This window comes from Chionomys nivalis, chromosome 12 (genome assembly GCF_950005125.1).
Source record: "Chionomys nivalis chromosome 12, mChiNiv1.1, whole genome shotgun sequence".
Classification (NCBI taxonomy): domain Eukaryota; kingdom Metazoa; phylum Chordata; class Mammalia; order Rodentia; family Cricetidae; genus Chionomys; species Chionomys nivalis.
In genome coordinates this window covers 67,557,717-67,574,898 of record NC_080097.1, presented here as the reverse complement: position 1 = coordinate 67,574,898, position 17,182 = coordinate 67,557,717, and the positions used below count along the sequence as shown (strand labels likewise).

At 38.3% G+C, this 17,182-nt stretch overlaps 1 pseudogene; it reads left to right on the top strand.

Annotated features, from left to right (window-relative positions):
- Window positions 1-1,113: 1,113 nt before the first annotated feature.
- Window positions 1,114-3,113, top strand: LOC130884719 (eukaryotic translation initiation factor 1A-like; annotated as a pseudogene).
- The last annotated feature ends 14,069 nt before the right edge of the window (window positions 3,114-17,182 follow it).

Genomic DNA, 17,182 nt, shown 5'->3' with positions numbered 1-17,182 from the left:
TCAGGGTTCCCTGCCCTGTGGGAAGTCCAAGGTCCTCCCCCCTCCATCCAGGTCTAGGAAGGTGAGCATCCAAACAGGCTAGGCTCCCACAAAGCCAGTACATGCAGTAGGATCAAAATCTAGTGCCATTGTCCTTGGCTTCTCATCAGCCCTCATTGTCAGCCATGTTCAGAGAGTCTGGTTTTATCCCATGCTTTTTCAGTCCCAGTCCAGCTGGCCTTGGTGAGCTCCCAATAGATCAGCCCCACCGTCTCAGTGAGTGGGTGCTCCCCTTGCGGTCTTGACTTCCTTGCTCATGTTCTCCCTCCTTCTGCTCTTCATTTGAACCTTAGGAGCTCATTCCGGTGCTCCAATGTGGGTCTCTGTCTCTATCTCCATCCATTGCCAGATGAAGGTTCTATGGTGATATGCAAGATATTCATTAGTATGGCTAAAGGATCGGACCATTTCAGGCTCTCTCTCCTCATCTGCCCAAGGACCTAGTTGGGGACATCTCTCTGGACCCCTGGGATCACCTCTAGAGTCAAGGCTCTTGCCAACCCTAAAATGGCTCCCTTAATTAAGATATATACTTCCCTGCTCCCATATCCATCCTTCCATTATCCCAACCATCCCATTCCCCCAAGCTCTCCCCATCCTCCCCTTCTCACTTTTCTCTCCCCATCTCCCCTTACCCCCATCCCACCCTACCCCCTAGTTCCCAATTTTTGCCCAGCAATCTTGTCTATTTCCAATATCCAGGAGGATAACTATATGTTTTTCTTTGGGTTCACCTTCTTATTTAGTTTCTCTAGGATCACAAATTATAGGCTCAGTGTCCTTTATTTATGGCTAGAAACCAAATATGAGTGAGTACATCCCATGTTCATCTTTTGGGGTCTGGGTTACCTCACTCAGGATAGTGTTTTCTATTTCCATCCATTTGCATGCAAAATTCAAGAAGTCATTGTTTTTACCTACCTCTTCCATACTGAAAGGACAAGGAAGGCAGAGTCAGCATCCAGGGCTGCCTCGACCACACTGCTTATCATTATAAAATTCTCCTTGTCAGAAAAGTTTTTTAGATGCACAATAGGACAAATTAAGACATAAAAGACCTCTGAACAAGACACAATGTACTTAAAACTATGTGTAAGCTTATAAGAAGACAGACAATATTATATAATATATATTAAAGAAGACAAACAATATTATGTATTATTATATATTAAAGAAGACAGACAATATTATATATTAAAGGAGTAAGGATAATAAATATTAAAAAGTAATAGAAAAAGCTATATAAATATGGAAAATACACAGGGAGTCTGGTTTATGTATATTATTGCGTTTTCTTTGAATTTCTTGACTATAGAGAGACATTTGATTCTGGGGACTACTAGATTAAAGCAACATATATTTTAAAGGTATCTTGACTTCAAAATTTGAGTCTAAGGATATTTTACTTTGGAAAAGAGGTTCTACATTTGTTTCCACAGAAGATGAAAACCTGTGGGTTCTTTCCAGGCTAATGTGCTTTGATATTTGATAGAACAAGACCCCCTGATAGTTCTCCATGAACCGTAAAAATACTTCACCCAGCAAATAACAAGAAGCATTTGGAGAAAACTATACTCAAATTCTTAAAATGATTGTTTATAAATGTTTGTTTTCATTTACAGGGGATTGATTATAAATGATTAAGTGCTCACAGTCAATCTTTTTCTAAAAATAAGGGTTTTGGGCTGCTTGCTCGGCTGCGGTGGTGAAGGGCTTCTGTTGTGTTTTGTCACCCTAGCAGAAGCCAGGACTCTGGAACACTTTCTGCTGCCTGCGGATCTTCTGTACTGACAGTTTACCAGAAAGCTCCAGCTGCTGCACAGTGCTTCCAATCTACCACTGTTAGACACTTCCTGCTGCCCATCCTTTCCTCTTGGAGAGGAGTTGCAGGCAACGTCAGTAAGGAGTCTCTCACCTCGACTGTTGTGGTTGCCCTTACCATCATGCCGAAGAATAAAGGCAATGGAGACAAAAACAAGTGAATCTGGAAAAAGAGAGTTGGTGTTTAAAGAAGATGGGCAAGAGTATGCCCAGATGATCAAAATGCTGGGAAATGGATGGTTGGAAGCTATGTGTTTCGATGGTGTAAGGAGGCTATGCCGTATCAGAGGAAAGTTGAGAAAAAAGGTTTGGATAAATACCTCAGACATTATATTGATTGGTCTACGAGACTATCAAGATAACAAAGCTGATGTAATCTTAAAGTATAATGCAGATGAAGCAAGAAGTCTGAAGGTGTATGGAGAACTTCCAGAACATGCGAAAATCAATGAAACAGACACATTTGGTCCTGGGGATGATGATGAAATCCAGTTTGATGATATTAGAGATGATGATGAAGACATTGATGATATCTAAATTAACCTAAGCATGCTACATCCCAAGTTTTCTGAAGATAGTTTTGCATACTTGGGATCTTGACCTTCAGCTGTTAAGTAAAACTTCTTTTAGCATGAGTATGACTTGTTAAAGCAGGTTGATGTATTTTTATTTTTTTAAGTATTTCTTTGAAAACCAAAGATGTTATCGTAAGTGACATGTTAACCCTTTGTTCTTATAGATGTAACTGAACTTAGGGGTAGAGCAGTGTGCACTGCTGAGACTGCCTTTCCATTTGTGATGCTTCGTTTCTGGCACGTGAGTACTTTGTGTCAGCAGTTCCACCTGTTGAGCATCCTGGACTGAATATGCCCCAGTTCCAGCACATCTGCTTCAGGCCCTTAGGCCTTGAGACTTGAGTCAGATTTCCACATTTGTAGTCAGAATGCAGCTGTTTTTGTACTTATGGAGCCATGCCATTTTATACTTTTCATATTCTGTACATTTTAGCCTTTATGTTGTTGCCACCCATAAATAGGCATTTCGCAGTGCCATTTTTAAATTACATCAGTGGCAATTTTGAGCTTTAAAAATTAGTCATTGCAGAAATTAAACACTTAGGTGATAATCATCTTGATTTTAGAAATACAGTAGTTGACAATGTTTATATGTAATTTTTACTTTTCTAAGGCATACGCAAGAATTGAAAATAAAAAGTGAAATAAATATGTTCTGATACTTGCATAGAGAAGGTGGTTGTTAATAACACATAAAATATTCTTTTGCTTTGCAAAGTAGGTTGTGTAAAAAGTCATTTCCAAAAGTTAGCTACTGTATTGAGGCTTTGAATAATTTAATTGCTGTGTATGGATTAAGGTTAATTACATAATTGTATAAACACAGTCCTCCTTAACCTAAGCGTAGGTTAAAGGGAGAGGAGCCACAGCTTACTGCAAAGGCAGTCCCTTTTTCTTGAATGGCAGAGTCCAGAAGAGGAGCCCAGTAAAATATGTTGGCATAAAAACACTTTTTCCTTTTAATATGTTCATTGTCTCTCTGGTATGTAACAAAAATAAATGACCAGATGATTTTTAGTTCAAAAAAATAAGGGTTTTGATATAAAGATGTGGCGGCGCAAATGAATGCAGACAGATTATATAGATATATACAGCTTTAATAAGGAAATAGACTTACAGGACCACAGGTTCCCGCGGAGCACAGCGGAGCAAAAGAAAAAAGGGCTGCTGGGCTCACACCCGGCAGATTTATCCGTAAATATTAGCCCGAGGCGAACACGCCCCCAATGGGTAGGGCTATATCCCTACATCTCCCCCTTTTGTCTAAATAAGATAGAACTAAACCAAATATAACTATATACAATAATAACAAATAATAAATATAACAAACAATATTGAGAACAAAACTTTTGTTAAACATTTTATCTTAAGGAGTCTAAATAACATAGAGAGTAACTATAATTATATAATTTTTAACTCCGTCAAAGATCTGAGAAGGGAATAAATATTATTTAACAATCGAGAGATATCCAAAATGTGCAACAATTGACAGAGACAACTGACTACCTGGGCAATCACCCAAAGTCTCGTTTTTAATGTTGAGTCAACCAACTTTGGCTAAGGCCTAACATAACTGGCATACCATTTTTAGAACTATCCTACCCTGTCTTGGCAGGATAAGACAATCCTGTTTTATCCATTTAGGGATAGTCTGTATCTTTGTCAGAAGTTGAGGTATGGGCTTTTTTTAACCCAAAGGCCAGTTCTGCCAAGAAGACAAGCTCCCAGTGGAGTGTCTTTGGTGTTCAACGTTTTCTCGGGAGTAGAGTGGTGTTGCCAGGAGTAATTGTGTCTCTTTGGCATAGAAATTTTAGGTTAAATTAAAGGCCATTTTTTACAGCTCTTTGAAGAGGCTGAAGATCATAGTATTTATACTAAATATAATCTCTATGTAACTAAAAGACCTGATAAACTTAAAAATAAATATGACAAACATATAATTTTTAATACCTATCTAACTTTTAAGACTAAAAGAATAAACAACTGTGTAATATATGAAGACAATGATCTTCAACTGTAAACAATGTCATAGTATCAGAGGTAGAAATGTACAATGTAATATGGTAGATGTATCAATACAATATAGACAAAGTTATAAGCATACTCATACAAAAATAGAGGTAGGAACACTCACATTTAATATTTAACATATCAATATACAAGAAACAGTACCAATACAATTTTTTATAAACAGTAATTTACAAATACCAATCATCCCAAAAAACCAGTTGGTCTATTGATACAAATTTAAGGTTGATTTCATACACTGTGTATATGTATTTCTGCTCTTCTTTAAGGTATTATGTTTATATGGTTTATTTAAAAATACAATGTTAAATTAAAAATTTATGGATTGATAGTCATCTATAGTTGTCAAACTTGTAGTCATGCTAGTTAGGTTTTCTAGATTACAGAGATTTTGCAGATGGATAGGTAGTCTTCAATCCTTTCAAAGACCTACAGCATATGGCATTTAAAAGGTTTTAATAATTTAGACATTTCTCAACAGTGAGAAATTTCTGCTTCTGGCAGCTCTGATTACTTCAAAGAGGTTGATAGGCATCAAAGAAACTTGTTATGGAATTTGCCTTCAATGTGACAAGATTAGCCATTTGGGCAAGAAACTGCTCTTATCTGGACTGCTTGACAGTATACTGTATGAACTACACATGCAGGAGTAACTAAATAAACTAAGAAATGGACCTGGTACTACTCAACTCACCCTGAAGAGTTTAATTAGAGAGGCCTCTTTTTTGTGGCACCTCTTAGGCAGTCAACTGTGTCAAGATGAAACTGAATATCTTCTTCCCAGTGACAGGGCATTAGAAATTCTTGGAAGTGGATGATGAATGCAAGCTTTGTATGTTCTGTGAAAGGGCGTGGCCACAGAGTAGCTGCTGGTGCTCTGGTGAAGAGTGGAAGGGTTTTGTGGTCTAAATCAGTGGTGGGCATGACATAAAAGTCTTCCCATGAAGTAAGGTGTTGTGACCCATGGCAGCATGCCCCTGCTTTTGAGTAAGGGCCATTTCTGTTATAGACCAAGGAGAATTGGAGAGAGGAAGGGCAAGACTGTTTGTGAATGCAGTGTGGATGCCAATTTGAGTGTTCTCAACTTGAATATTGTAAAAAAGGAGAGAATGATATTCCTGCGCTGACAAATACTACTGTACCTCTTCAGATGAGACCTAAAAGAGCTAGCAGAATCAGAAAGTTTTTTAATCTCTCTAACCTTACCCTAACCCTAATCCTAACCCCCGTTTTTGTCAGAAAGCTCTTAAACATAGAAGGTAAGAAGGCCAGGTTCAATGAATCCAAGATTCAGCATCTTGTTACTCTGTGTGTCCTATACCAAAAATACTGATATATTGCTCTGAAGAAACACTGTACTAAGAAAAGCAAGGAGGATACTGCAGAACATGCTGAACTTGTGGCCAAGAGTATCAAGGAAGCCAAAGAAAAGTACCAGGAGGAGATTGCTGAGGTGTAAACTATCCTTGCTGAGAACTTCTACTTCTGAGTCCAGTCAAAAATATGTTTTTAAGGGTAACAAATAATTATATCTTGAAACTCCAAAAAAATGTTTAATTAGAATAAATTGCACAGTTTTTTTTTTAATTGACAGGGCTTCTCTGTGTAAGAGTCCTATCTGTCCTGGAACTAATTCTGTAGACCATGCTGTCCTTGAACTCGCAGAGATCCACCAGCCTCTGGCTCCCAAGTGCTGGAATTAAAAGCATACTCACTTTGCCTGGCTAGACTATATTTTTTTACTTGAGTAACAAGACTCCTATGAATGTGCTTCATTGTACCAGTCTGGAATCCCTTCTGTTGTGCTCCAGCACTATCACCCGGTTGTCTGTGTCCCCATGTCCCTATGTCCCACCACCTCGTTCTCTGGGATCAGTCTTCTTGTTTGAAGAATAGATGCTCACAATGATGTATTTCTTCTGATTATCTCTTCATTCAGAGTGAATACCATTTCTAAGATGTTTGGAACAAGTAGTCAATCGTGTTTTGAGATAGAATAGACAAGTACAAGTTGACGCTTAAAATTCTTCCCTAGTTGTGCTTGACGGGCACACTTGTAATCCCAGCATTAAAATGAGGAAGGGTGATGGTTCTGAGGTCCAGGCCAGCCTGGGCTACATGGGTCCTGTCTCAAATAGCAGAAGCAAATGAAAAAAACACCCAGACCTTTCATTGGATACTGTAAGACAGCTCCCTTTTACACTAGAAAATGATGCCAGAGGATCATGTAAAGGGTAAACAGGTAGATAACTTGTACTTACTAGAAATGAAGTGAGTCAAGAGCTAGCTACCTACTTTATGTGAGTGAAATTATCTAAATAAGCTATAGAAAAGGATGCTAAAATAGGTAAAGGAAGTTTCTTTTGTTGCCTTCTTGCAATATGGGATATTATTTATTGAAAATAGTCAAAGGACCATATTTAAAATTAGAATACTGCTTTAAATGAGTAATGACCTATTTCTAAGTTTAAAATTTGTGATACCTTCCTTGTATGGAACCCTGAGAACCTTTTCCAGGTTTTATGATTACATTAAGGCTATGGATGGGATCATGTCTTAATTCAGGCAATGTTTTTATGTTTGATGTGTCAAGTTTGAAGAATGGTGTCTGGACTGGGTGTGGTGCTACACACCTTTAATCCTAGCACTTAGGAGACAGAGCCAGGCATGGTCTACATAGTGAATTCTAAAACTGCCAAGGTTAGCTACCCTGTGAAACCCTTAAAAATATCTGCTTTACGGAAAATAGTATTTTGTGAACTATGCAGGTGATAAGCAATCCAAAACCACATTGGATTTGAATAAATTAAGGAAGAATATCAGTTTACATGCATTTTAGGTCTTGTAGTATACTAGTAATTTGTTTGTTTGAGACAGGGTCTCTATTATGTAGATATGGCTGTCATAGAGCTCACTATATAGACAAGGAGCCTGGGCTTGAACTCACAGAGAACCACTTGCCTCTGCCTCCTTAGTGCTGTGGCTAAAGACAAATGCCAGCACACCCTGCTAAATTAGTGATTCTTGAAATTAAACCTAAAACAATCATCAGCTTGTCTGTCCATGTGATGCTGTGGAACAGCTGGTATGGGTCTCAGTTCTCTTACCCATCCCAGCTGAACAGGTGTTCCTTTACATTGTCCACATGAGTGGAATGTGTTCACTAACTTGTGAAAGTCGCTTAGGTTGTCCAGATACTGAAATGAATGGCAGAATATTTTATAAGAAAGTAGTTATAAGGAGTTATGAAAGTATTTTAGAGTATCACAGAACCAGGAATAAATGGTAGAATAGTTGATAATTTCTAATGCCAAAACAGAAATAGAATTAAAAAATTGAAAGTGGTTGCGAATGTTTTGATGAAGGTATGCTAGTATGCTCATGCATTCTTATGTAATTTTTGTCCTTTGCCTCTCTTGTCTTCAGGGTGGTTTTAACACTCACCTAGACTTCTATAAGGTAATGGAGGGACGGTGGCCTTTTACCATTTTGAAATTCAGGTCCCAAAAGGATAGGAAGGAGGAATTTTACTTTATAAACTTATTCTTTTTTTGTTGTTTTTGTTTTTATATAAACTTATTCTTATTTTCAGTTTCTTTCTTTGTAAATCTTCTGTCTGTCTACCCACCCATTCATCCATCCATCTGTCCATCTATCTTATCTATCTCTGTGTTTGTTTATCTGTGGGATATGTTGTATGTTCTGGAGCATACGTGGACTCTAAAGGATAACCTGTAGGAACTGGTCATCTCTTTCCACCATGTGGGGCCTGATTGAACTCAAGTGGTAGGCTTGGTGGAAAGAACCCCAATAAATTCTCTGAGTAAAAATTTGTCTTCCAGTTTTTATGTGTTGCTAAACATTTGGCATAGCAATGTCACCTTCCCTGTGTTCCATGAGGGAGTTCTCTGCCTACCTCCCATTATTCCAAGTTCTGAAAGAAATGAACTGATAGGTCCTCTAATACAGGTCTTTTTAACCTTTTCCCACCTGTAACTCATATTTACCTGAGAAGTTTTATATTATACTTAGTATATAGATATGTAAAATAGGTATACAAATTAAAGATTTAATGGTAAAAAATATTAAAGATATTTTATCTTAAAACAAAAGCATTTATTTTATCATCTTTTAAAGATGGAAGCATGTGTGCATACTAATGAGATGGATGGAGAATTTATTTGAAAATGCACAACTTAGAATCTTGAGTATTTTTTTAAAGTTGGTCATTAACTTGATTTTATAATCAATGCTGAAAATACTACTTTGTTGTAATATAAGCAGCGGGGCTGCGTCCCCGGCACCCAGCTGCCCGCATGGCTTTACCTAAAATAATTACACGGAAACTGTATTCTTTTAATCACTGCCTGGCCCATTAGTTCCAGCCTCTTATTGGCTAGCTCTTACATACTGATCTAACCCATTTCTAATATTCTGTGTAGCACCACGAGCTGGCTTACTAGGAAAGATCTTAACCTGCGTCTGTCTGGAGTGGGAGAATCATGGCGACTCACTGACTTGGCTTCTTTCTCCCAGCATTCTGTTCTGTTTACTCCACCCACCTACGGGTTGGCCTATCAAATGGGCCTAGGCAGTTTCTTTATTAATTAACCAATGAAAGCAACAGATTAGAAAGAAATCACTCCCACATCACTACTTAGCACAAATATGTAATGCAGAAATATCAGAGGTATATGTAAATTGATAAGAAAATATTTAAAGTTTTGGTTTTCCATTATTAAGCAGTTATGCTCTTTTAAAATTTGTTATTGTGTCTACATGGAGTGTGTGTATGTATGTGTATGTATGTGTGTGTGCATGTGTGTTGTGCATTGTGCACATGATGGAGTGCATGTGGAGGTCAGAGTAAAATTTCTTGTAGTCTTTTCTGTCCTTCCATCTTGATGTGTAGTTCAGTCATTGAACTTAAGTCACTGTGCTTTTCTGACTGTAAGGGGAGACTTTGTTTCACAGCCACTCAGAACCAAATAGTCACACAGAACCTATATTAATTATAAAATTGTTCAGCCAATGACTCAGACATATTTCTAGATAGCTCTTACATTTTGATATAACCAATTTCTATTAATCTGCAAATTACCACAAGGCTGGGGTTTACTGGAAAGATTCCTAGTCCTTCTCCTTTGGCAGCTACATGGTGTCTCTTTGACTCTGCCTTCTCTATCTTTGTTCCGATTTCCTGCCTGGCTTTACTCTGCTAAGCTATTGGCCCAAACAGCTTTATTCATCAACCAATAAAAGCCACAAATAACAGAATAACATCCCACATCATCTCCCTTTTTCTGTCTAAATAAAAAAGAAAGTTTTAATTTAACATTGTAAAACTGCATATACAAAACAGTTATCAAGAAAGAATTATAGTTATAATATTTAGTCCTTTTACATTTGTCAAATTAGGTGAAATACTCTATCATCTATCCTATCCTTATAAATCTGAAGTTTTTTACTTATTTTTTTATTAAAAATTTCCACCTCCTCCCCGCCTCCCATATCCCTCCCCCTACCCACATCCTCCTCCCCCTCCCTCTCCAGTCCAAAGAGCAGTCAAGGTTCCCTGCCCTATGAGAAGTCCAAGGTCCTCCCCCCTCCATCCAAGTCTAGGAAGGTGAGCATCTAAACAGGCTAGGCTCCCACAAAGCCAGTACATGCAGTAGAATCAAAACCCAGTGCCATTGTCCTTAGCTTCTCATCAGCCCTCATTGTCCGCCATGTTCAGAGAATACGGTTTTATCCGATGCTTTTTCAGTCTTGGTGAAATGGCCTTGGTGAGCTCCCACTAGATCAGCCCCACCGTCTCAGTGGGTAGGTGCACATGACTTCGTTGCTCATGTTCTCCCTCCTTCTGTTCCTCATTTGGACCTTAGGAGCTCAGTCCGGTGCTCCAATGTGGGTCTCTGTCTGTATCTCCATCCATAGCCAGATGAAGGTTCTATAGTGATATACAAGATATTCATCAGTATGGCTATAGGATCAGGCCATTTCAGGCTCCCTCTCTCCTCAGCTGCCCAAGGAACTAGCTGGTGACATCTCCCTGGACACCTGGGAACCCCTCTAGAGTCAAGTCTCTTGCCAACCCTAAAATGGCTCCCTTAATTAAGATATATACTTCCCTGCTCCCATATCCATCCTTCTTTTATCCCAACCATCCCATTCCCCCAAGCTCTTTCCATCCTCCACTTCTCACATTTCTCTCCCCATCTCTCCTTATCCCCATCCCACCCCAGCCCCTAGTTCCCAATTTTTTCTCAGCAATTTTGTCTACTTCCAATATCCAGGAGGATAGCTATATGTTTTTCTTTGGGTTCACCTTCTTATTTAGCTTCTCTAGGATCACAAATTATAGGCTCAATGTCCTTTATTTATGGCTAGAAACCAATTATGAGTGAATACATCCCATGTTCATTTTTTTTTGGGTCTGGGTTACCTCACTCAGGATAGTGTTTTCTATTTCCATTCAGTTGCATGCAAAATTCAAGAAGTATTTGTTTTTTAACCACTGAATAGTACTCTAATATGTATATATTCCACCCTTTCTTCATCCATTCTTCCATTGAAGGGCATCTCGGTTGTTTCCAGGTTCTGGCTATTACAAACAAAGCTGCTATGAACATAGTTGAACAAATGCTTTTGTAATATGATAGGGCATCTCTTGGGTATATTCCCAAGAGTGGTATTGCTGCGTCCTGGGGTAGGTTGATCCCAAATTTCCTGAGAAACTGCCATACTGCTTTCCAAAGTGGTTGCACAAGTTTGCATTCCCACCAGCAATGGATGAGTGTACCCCTTATTCCACATCCTCTCCAGCTAAGGCTATCCTTGGTGTTTTTGATTTTAGCCATTATGACAGGTGTAAGATGGTATCTCAAAGTTGTTTTGATTTGCATTTCCCTGATCGCTAAGGAGGTTGAGCATGACCTTAAGTGTCTTTTGGCCATTTGAACTTCTTCTGTTGAGAATTCTCTGTTCAGTTCAGTGCCCCATTTTTTAATTGGGTTAATTAGCATTTTAAAGTCTATTTTCTTGGGTTCTTTATATATTTTGGAGATCAGACCTTTGTCTGTTGCGGGGTTGGTGAAGATCTTCTCCCAGTCTGTGGGTTGCCTTTTTGTCTTAGTGACAGTGTCCTTTGCTTTACAGAAGCTTCTCAGTTTCAGGAGGTCCCATTTATTCAATGTTGTCCTTAATGTCTGTGCTGCTGGGGTTATACATAGGAAGTGGTCTCCTGTACCCATGTGTTGCAGAGTACTTTCCACTTTCTCTTCTATCAGGTTCAGTGTGTTCAGATTGATATTGAGGTCTTTAATCCATTTGGACTTGAGTTTTGTGCATGGCAATACATATGGATTTATTTTCATTCTTTTACAGATTGACATCCAGTTATGCCAGCACCATTTGTTGAAGATGCTTTCTTACTTCCATTGTATACTTTTAACTTCTTTGTCGAAAATGAGGTGTTCATATGTTTGTGGGTTAAAATCCGGGTCTTCTATTTGATTCCATTGGTCGACTTCTCTGTTTTTATGCTAATACCAAGCTGTTTTCAATACTGTAGCTCTGTAATAGAGTTTGAAGTCAGGGATGGTAATGCCTCCAGAAGTTTCTTTATTGTATAAGATTGTTTTGGCTATCCTGGGTTTTTTTGTTTTTCCATATAGAGTTGATTATTGTTCTCTCGAGGTCTGTAAAGAATTTTGATGGGATTTTGATGGGGATTGCATTAAATCTATAGATTGCTTTTGGTATAACTGCCATTTTTACTATGTTGGTGCTCCCAATCCAAGAGCAAGGGAGATCCTTCCATCTTCTGGTATCCTCTTCAATTTCTTTCTTCAAAGACTTAAAGTTCTTGTCAAATAGATCTTTCACTTCCTTGGTTAGAGTTACCCCAAGATATTTTATGCTATTTGTGGCTATCATGAAAGGTGATGCTTCTCTGAGTTCCCTCTCTGCTCCCTTATCCTTTGTGTATAGGAGGGCATTGTATTTGATATTGTATCCTGCCACATTACTAAAGGTGTTTATCAGCTGTAGGAGTTCTTTGGTAGAGTTTTTGGGGTCGCTTATGTACACTATCATATCATCTGCAAATAACGAAAGTTTAACTTCTTCCTTTCGAATTTGAATCCCCTTGGTCCCCTTATGTTGTCTTATTGCTATTACTAGAACTTCAAGCACTATATTGAAGAGGTATGGAGAGAGTGGACAGCCTTGTCGTGTTCCTGATTTTAGTTTGATGTCTTTGAGTTTCTCTCCGTTTAATTTGATGTTAGCTGTCGGCTTGCTGTAAATAGCTTTAATTATATTTAGGTATGACCCTTGTATCCCTAATCTCTCCAAGACCTTTATCATAAAGGGGTGTTGAATTTTGTCAAATGTTTTTTCAGCATCTAATGAAATGATCATATGGTTTTTTTCTTTCAGTTTATTTATATGATGGATTACATTGATAGATTTTCATATGTTGAACCAGCCCTGCATCTCTGGGATGAAGCCCACTTACTTGATCATAATGGATAATTTTTCTAATGTGTTCTTGGATATGATTTGCCAGTATTTTATTGAGAAATTTTTGCATCAATGTTCATGAATGAGATTGGCCTATAATTCTCTTTCTTGGTTGAGTCTTTTTGTGGTTTTGGTGTCAGGATAACTGTAGCTTCATAAAAGGAATTTGGCAGTGACTCTTCTGTTTTTATATTATGAAATATATTAAGGAGTATAGGTATTCGCTCTTCTTGGAAGTTCTGGTAGAATTCTGCTTTGAAACCATCTGATCCTGGACTTTTTTTTGGTAGGGATGTTTTTGGTGACAGTTTCTAATCAAAAATCTGAAGTTTTATATCTAATTTATCTTTTATGATAACTAAGGAAAACTGTTACTATAACTATATGTCTTCAGATCTTTAAAAACCTCAAAAAGATATAATATTACCCAAGTAAACAGGAAGTGCATTATAAGCAACTGCCAAAGTTCTAGATTTGACAGAGAAATCTTTCTGCCTGAACAGTCACCCAAAGTTCTTCTGTACTATTGGGATATCCATCTTCTGTTCACAGACCCATAGTATCTTTGTTGACCTACAAAATGTCTGGCAGACTCTTTCATGAAGGAGGAGCCCCGAAGGACTGTCTCACCTTCTACATATACATATACATAAATATTGTATACATAATATATATTATGTATACAATATTCTGTCTGTGTGTATGCCTGCAGGCCAGAAGAGGGCACCAGACCTCATTACAGATGGTTGTGAGCCACTATGTGGTTGCTGGAAATTGAACTCAGGACTTTTGAAAGAGCAGGTAATGGTCTTAACCTCTGAGCCATCTCTCCAGCCCCTGTCTCACCTTCTTTAGGTAAGTTCACCAGTTACTTTTTGTTTGCCCTGCAAGTCTAGTTCATACAGCATACTGTCAAGGAGTCCAGGCAAGAGCTAGCCTTGCCACATTGAAGGCAAATTCCATAATGAGTTTCTTCAATACCCCTCAATCTCGGTGAAGTAGATTGTTGCTGCCAGAAGCAAACCTGTCTTGCTGTCGAGAAAATTCTAAGTTCTTAAAACCCTTAAAATGCCATATTCTATAGGTCTTTGAAAGGGTTGAAGAATACATGTTCATTTGAAATAATATCTCTGTACATGTAGAAAACCTAACTAACATGACTACAAGTTTGACTGTTACAAATGTCCATTGATCTGTATTTTTTAATTATAAATGAGCTGTACAAATATAATACCTTGGGCTGGAGAGATGGCTCAGTGGTTAAGAGCATTACCTGCTCTTCCAAAGATCCTGAGTTCAATTCCCAGCAATCACATGGTGGCTCACAACCATCTATAATGAGGTCTGGTGCCCTCTTCTGGCCTGCAGGCATATACACAGACAGAATATTGTATGCATAATAAATAAATAAATAAATAAATAAATAAATAAACAAACAAAAAACCTTAAACAAGAATAGATATATACATACAATAAAATTGATCTTAAATTTGTATCAATAAACCAAAGTTTATACCAATGTATTCATCTCTATGTCATATCCCTCTTATTTTTCTTATTAGAAATTCACTATGACCATTAAATACTTATAATCGTCTCCCCTTAAACGAAAACAAAAATTATAACCAATCATTTTGGGAATTTGGGCATTGTTCTAGAGACTACTTCCTGCTGATTATTGGGTGAAGTATTCTTAGGATTCCTAGAGAACTTTTGAGCATACTTCCTGTTGATTGTTGAATGATGTATTCTTAGGGTTCGTGGAGACCTTTCAGGAGGCTCTGTTCCATCAAACCACATTAGCCTGGAAGGAATCCAAAACTTCTATGGAAACAAAATCAGAAACTCTTTTACAAAGTAACATATCCCTAGACTCAAATTTTGAAGTCAAGATACCTTTATGTTGGTTTAACTTAATCAAGTTAAGCCATCTCTCCAGCCCAAGGTATTATATTTGTACAGCTCATTTATAATTAAAAAATACAGATCAATGGACATTTGTAACAGTCAAACTTGTAGTCATGTTAGTTAGGTTTTCTACATGTACAGAGATATTATTTCAAATGAACATGTATTCTTCAACCCTTTCAAAGACCTATAGAATATGGCATTTTAAGGGTTTTAAGAACTTAGAATTTTCTCGACAGCAAGCCCCCATAATCAAGTCTCTCTCTACAGTCAAAAAATTCAAAGAAAACACAACAATATCATAATGCAGATTCTCTGTATATATTCCATCTTTACATGACTTATTCACATGACTTATTCTTTAGCCCTTTAATCTATAACTGTCTTTACTCTTTCATATCACTTTTACTGTTTCTTTGAAAACTTTATTTTTTAAAACTATTTCTTTTTCATTTATTTATTTTTTTAAAAAAGAAAACAATCTTTTTTCATTGTGCATGCCGATTAAAGTATGCACTCCTTCCCCTCCTCCCATTGCCTCCATACACCCTTCCACCCACCCCACTTCAATCCTCAGAGAGGGTAAGGCACATTGCTTTGGGGAAAGTCCAAGGCCCTCCCTACTATATCTACGCTGATCAAGTTATCATCCAAAGAGAATAGGTTCCCAGAAAGTCAATACGTGCAGTAGGGATAAATGCTGGTGCCAGTGGCCCCTCAGTCTGCCCCAGCTATGCAACTGTCAACTACATTCAGAGGGACTAGTTTGATCCTATGCTTGTTCCTTCCCAGTGCGGCTGGAGTTTGTGAGCTCCCATTAGCTCAAGTAGACTGTTTCAGTGGGTATCCCATCATAGTCTTGACCTCTTTGCTCATATTCTCATTCCTTTTTTTCTTCTCTCTCCAAAAAAGTACATTTTTTTAAAACATGCTGTGACCCCTTTAGAGGTCTTTTATGTCTGAATCTATTCAATTGTGTATCTGAATTCCTTTTCTGACCAGGAGTGCCTTTTGCTTAATGCAAAGGAGGCATGGCTATAACCAGCTCTGCAGCCCTGTTTGTTTGCTCCACCTACTCCAACATGGTGGAGGCATGTTCACTGCCTCTGCGAGCCATGCTCATCACCCCAGCTAGAGGGCCCAACAGATCTATGTCTCCATTAAGCAATTTGTAACACGCTGCTCCCAGACCCCATTTAGGTGCAGGACCTCCTGAAATAGCAAGAGTTCTTTCTGCCAGCACAAACCAGGAAGCTGGATCTTAAAGAATCTGCAGTTTTTTGCTGCTAACAATGGGTCAGGAAAACTTCTCTTAATGGCGGCATGCCTCTGTTTGCTGCCAGCAAACAGAGTCTATCTGAAAAAAACAATGTGGCTACCAAGAAACTGTGCTTAACCCTGTTCTTTTGTGTTTAGAGTTCCTTCCCAAGCTTTCTTAGTTTTCATGTTGATATAGTTGCCTCACATTGCTTTCCCAGTTTGTAACAAGAGATTGCTCATTTGTTTCCTGGCTACCCAGACCTGAATAATCACATAGAAACTATATTAATTGCAACACTGTTTGGGCAATAACTCAGGTATATTTCTAGCTACCTCTTATATCTTGAAGAATGGATAAAGAAAATGTGGTACATTTAACACAGAGGTAAAAAACAATGACATCTTGAAATTTGCAGGCAAATGGATGGAACTAGATAAAAAACATCTTGAATGAGATCCCCAAGAGCCAGAAAGACAAAATGGTATGGACACCACAGTACTATAATTAAATGAGTACATGAGATGGAGAGATTCAGTGGTTAGTGAGGAGTGGAAAGTTGGGTCTCTTAGCTTCTGTGGACCATGTGGCACCCACACCCACATGAAATCAGAGGAGAATTTGTCTGAGTTTTGTTCTCTCCTTCACCATGTGAATCCCAGAGAAGGAACTCAGGCCTGTAGGCTGTCAGCAGGGATCTATAGTCTCTGAAACATCTCTCTGGATGATCACATTATCCATGGACTTGAACGAGCTGTATATCTATATTAGTGTTCTGAACGTGTATGTCCTTCACTCATGTAGAGTGGATTCGCTCCCCTGGTTTGACAGCACCGGTTGTGGCCCCACATGATTACTTCCTCCACACATTGATTGTGACTCAGTGTCAGTCTCAGATGTCTGATCCGTTTCTGAGGAGCTGCACAAGAATAAAGCAGTCATCTAGAAGAAACCCTTCCTCTGTATACAGTGAGATCTGCTGTGGTCAAAGAGCAGCGTCATCCATCCCTCTCCCTTCTTAGCCTTG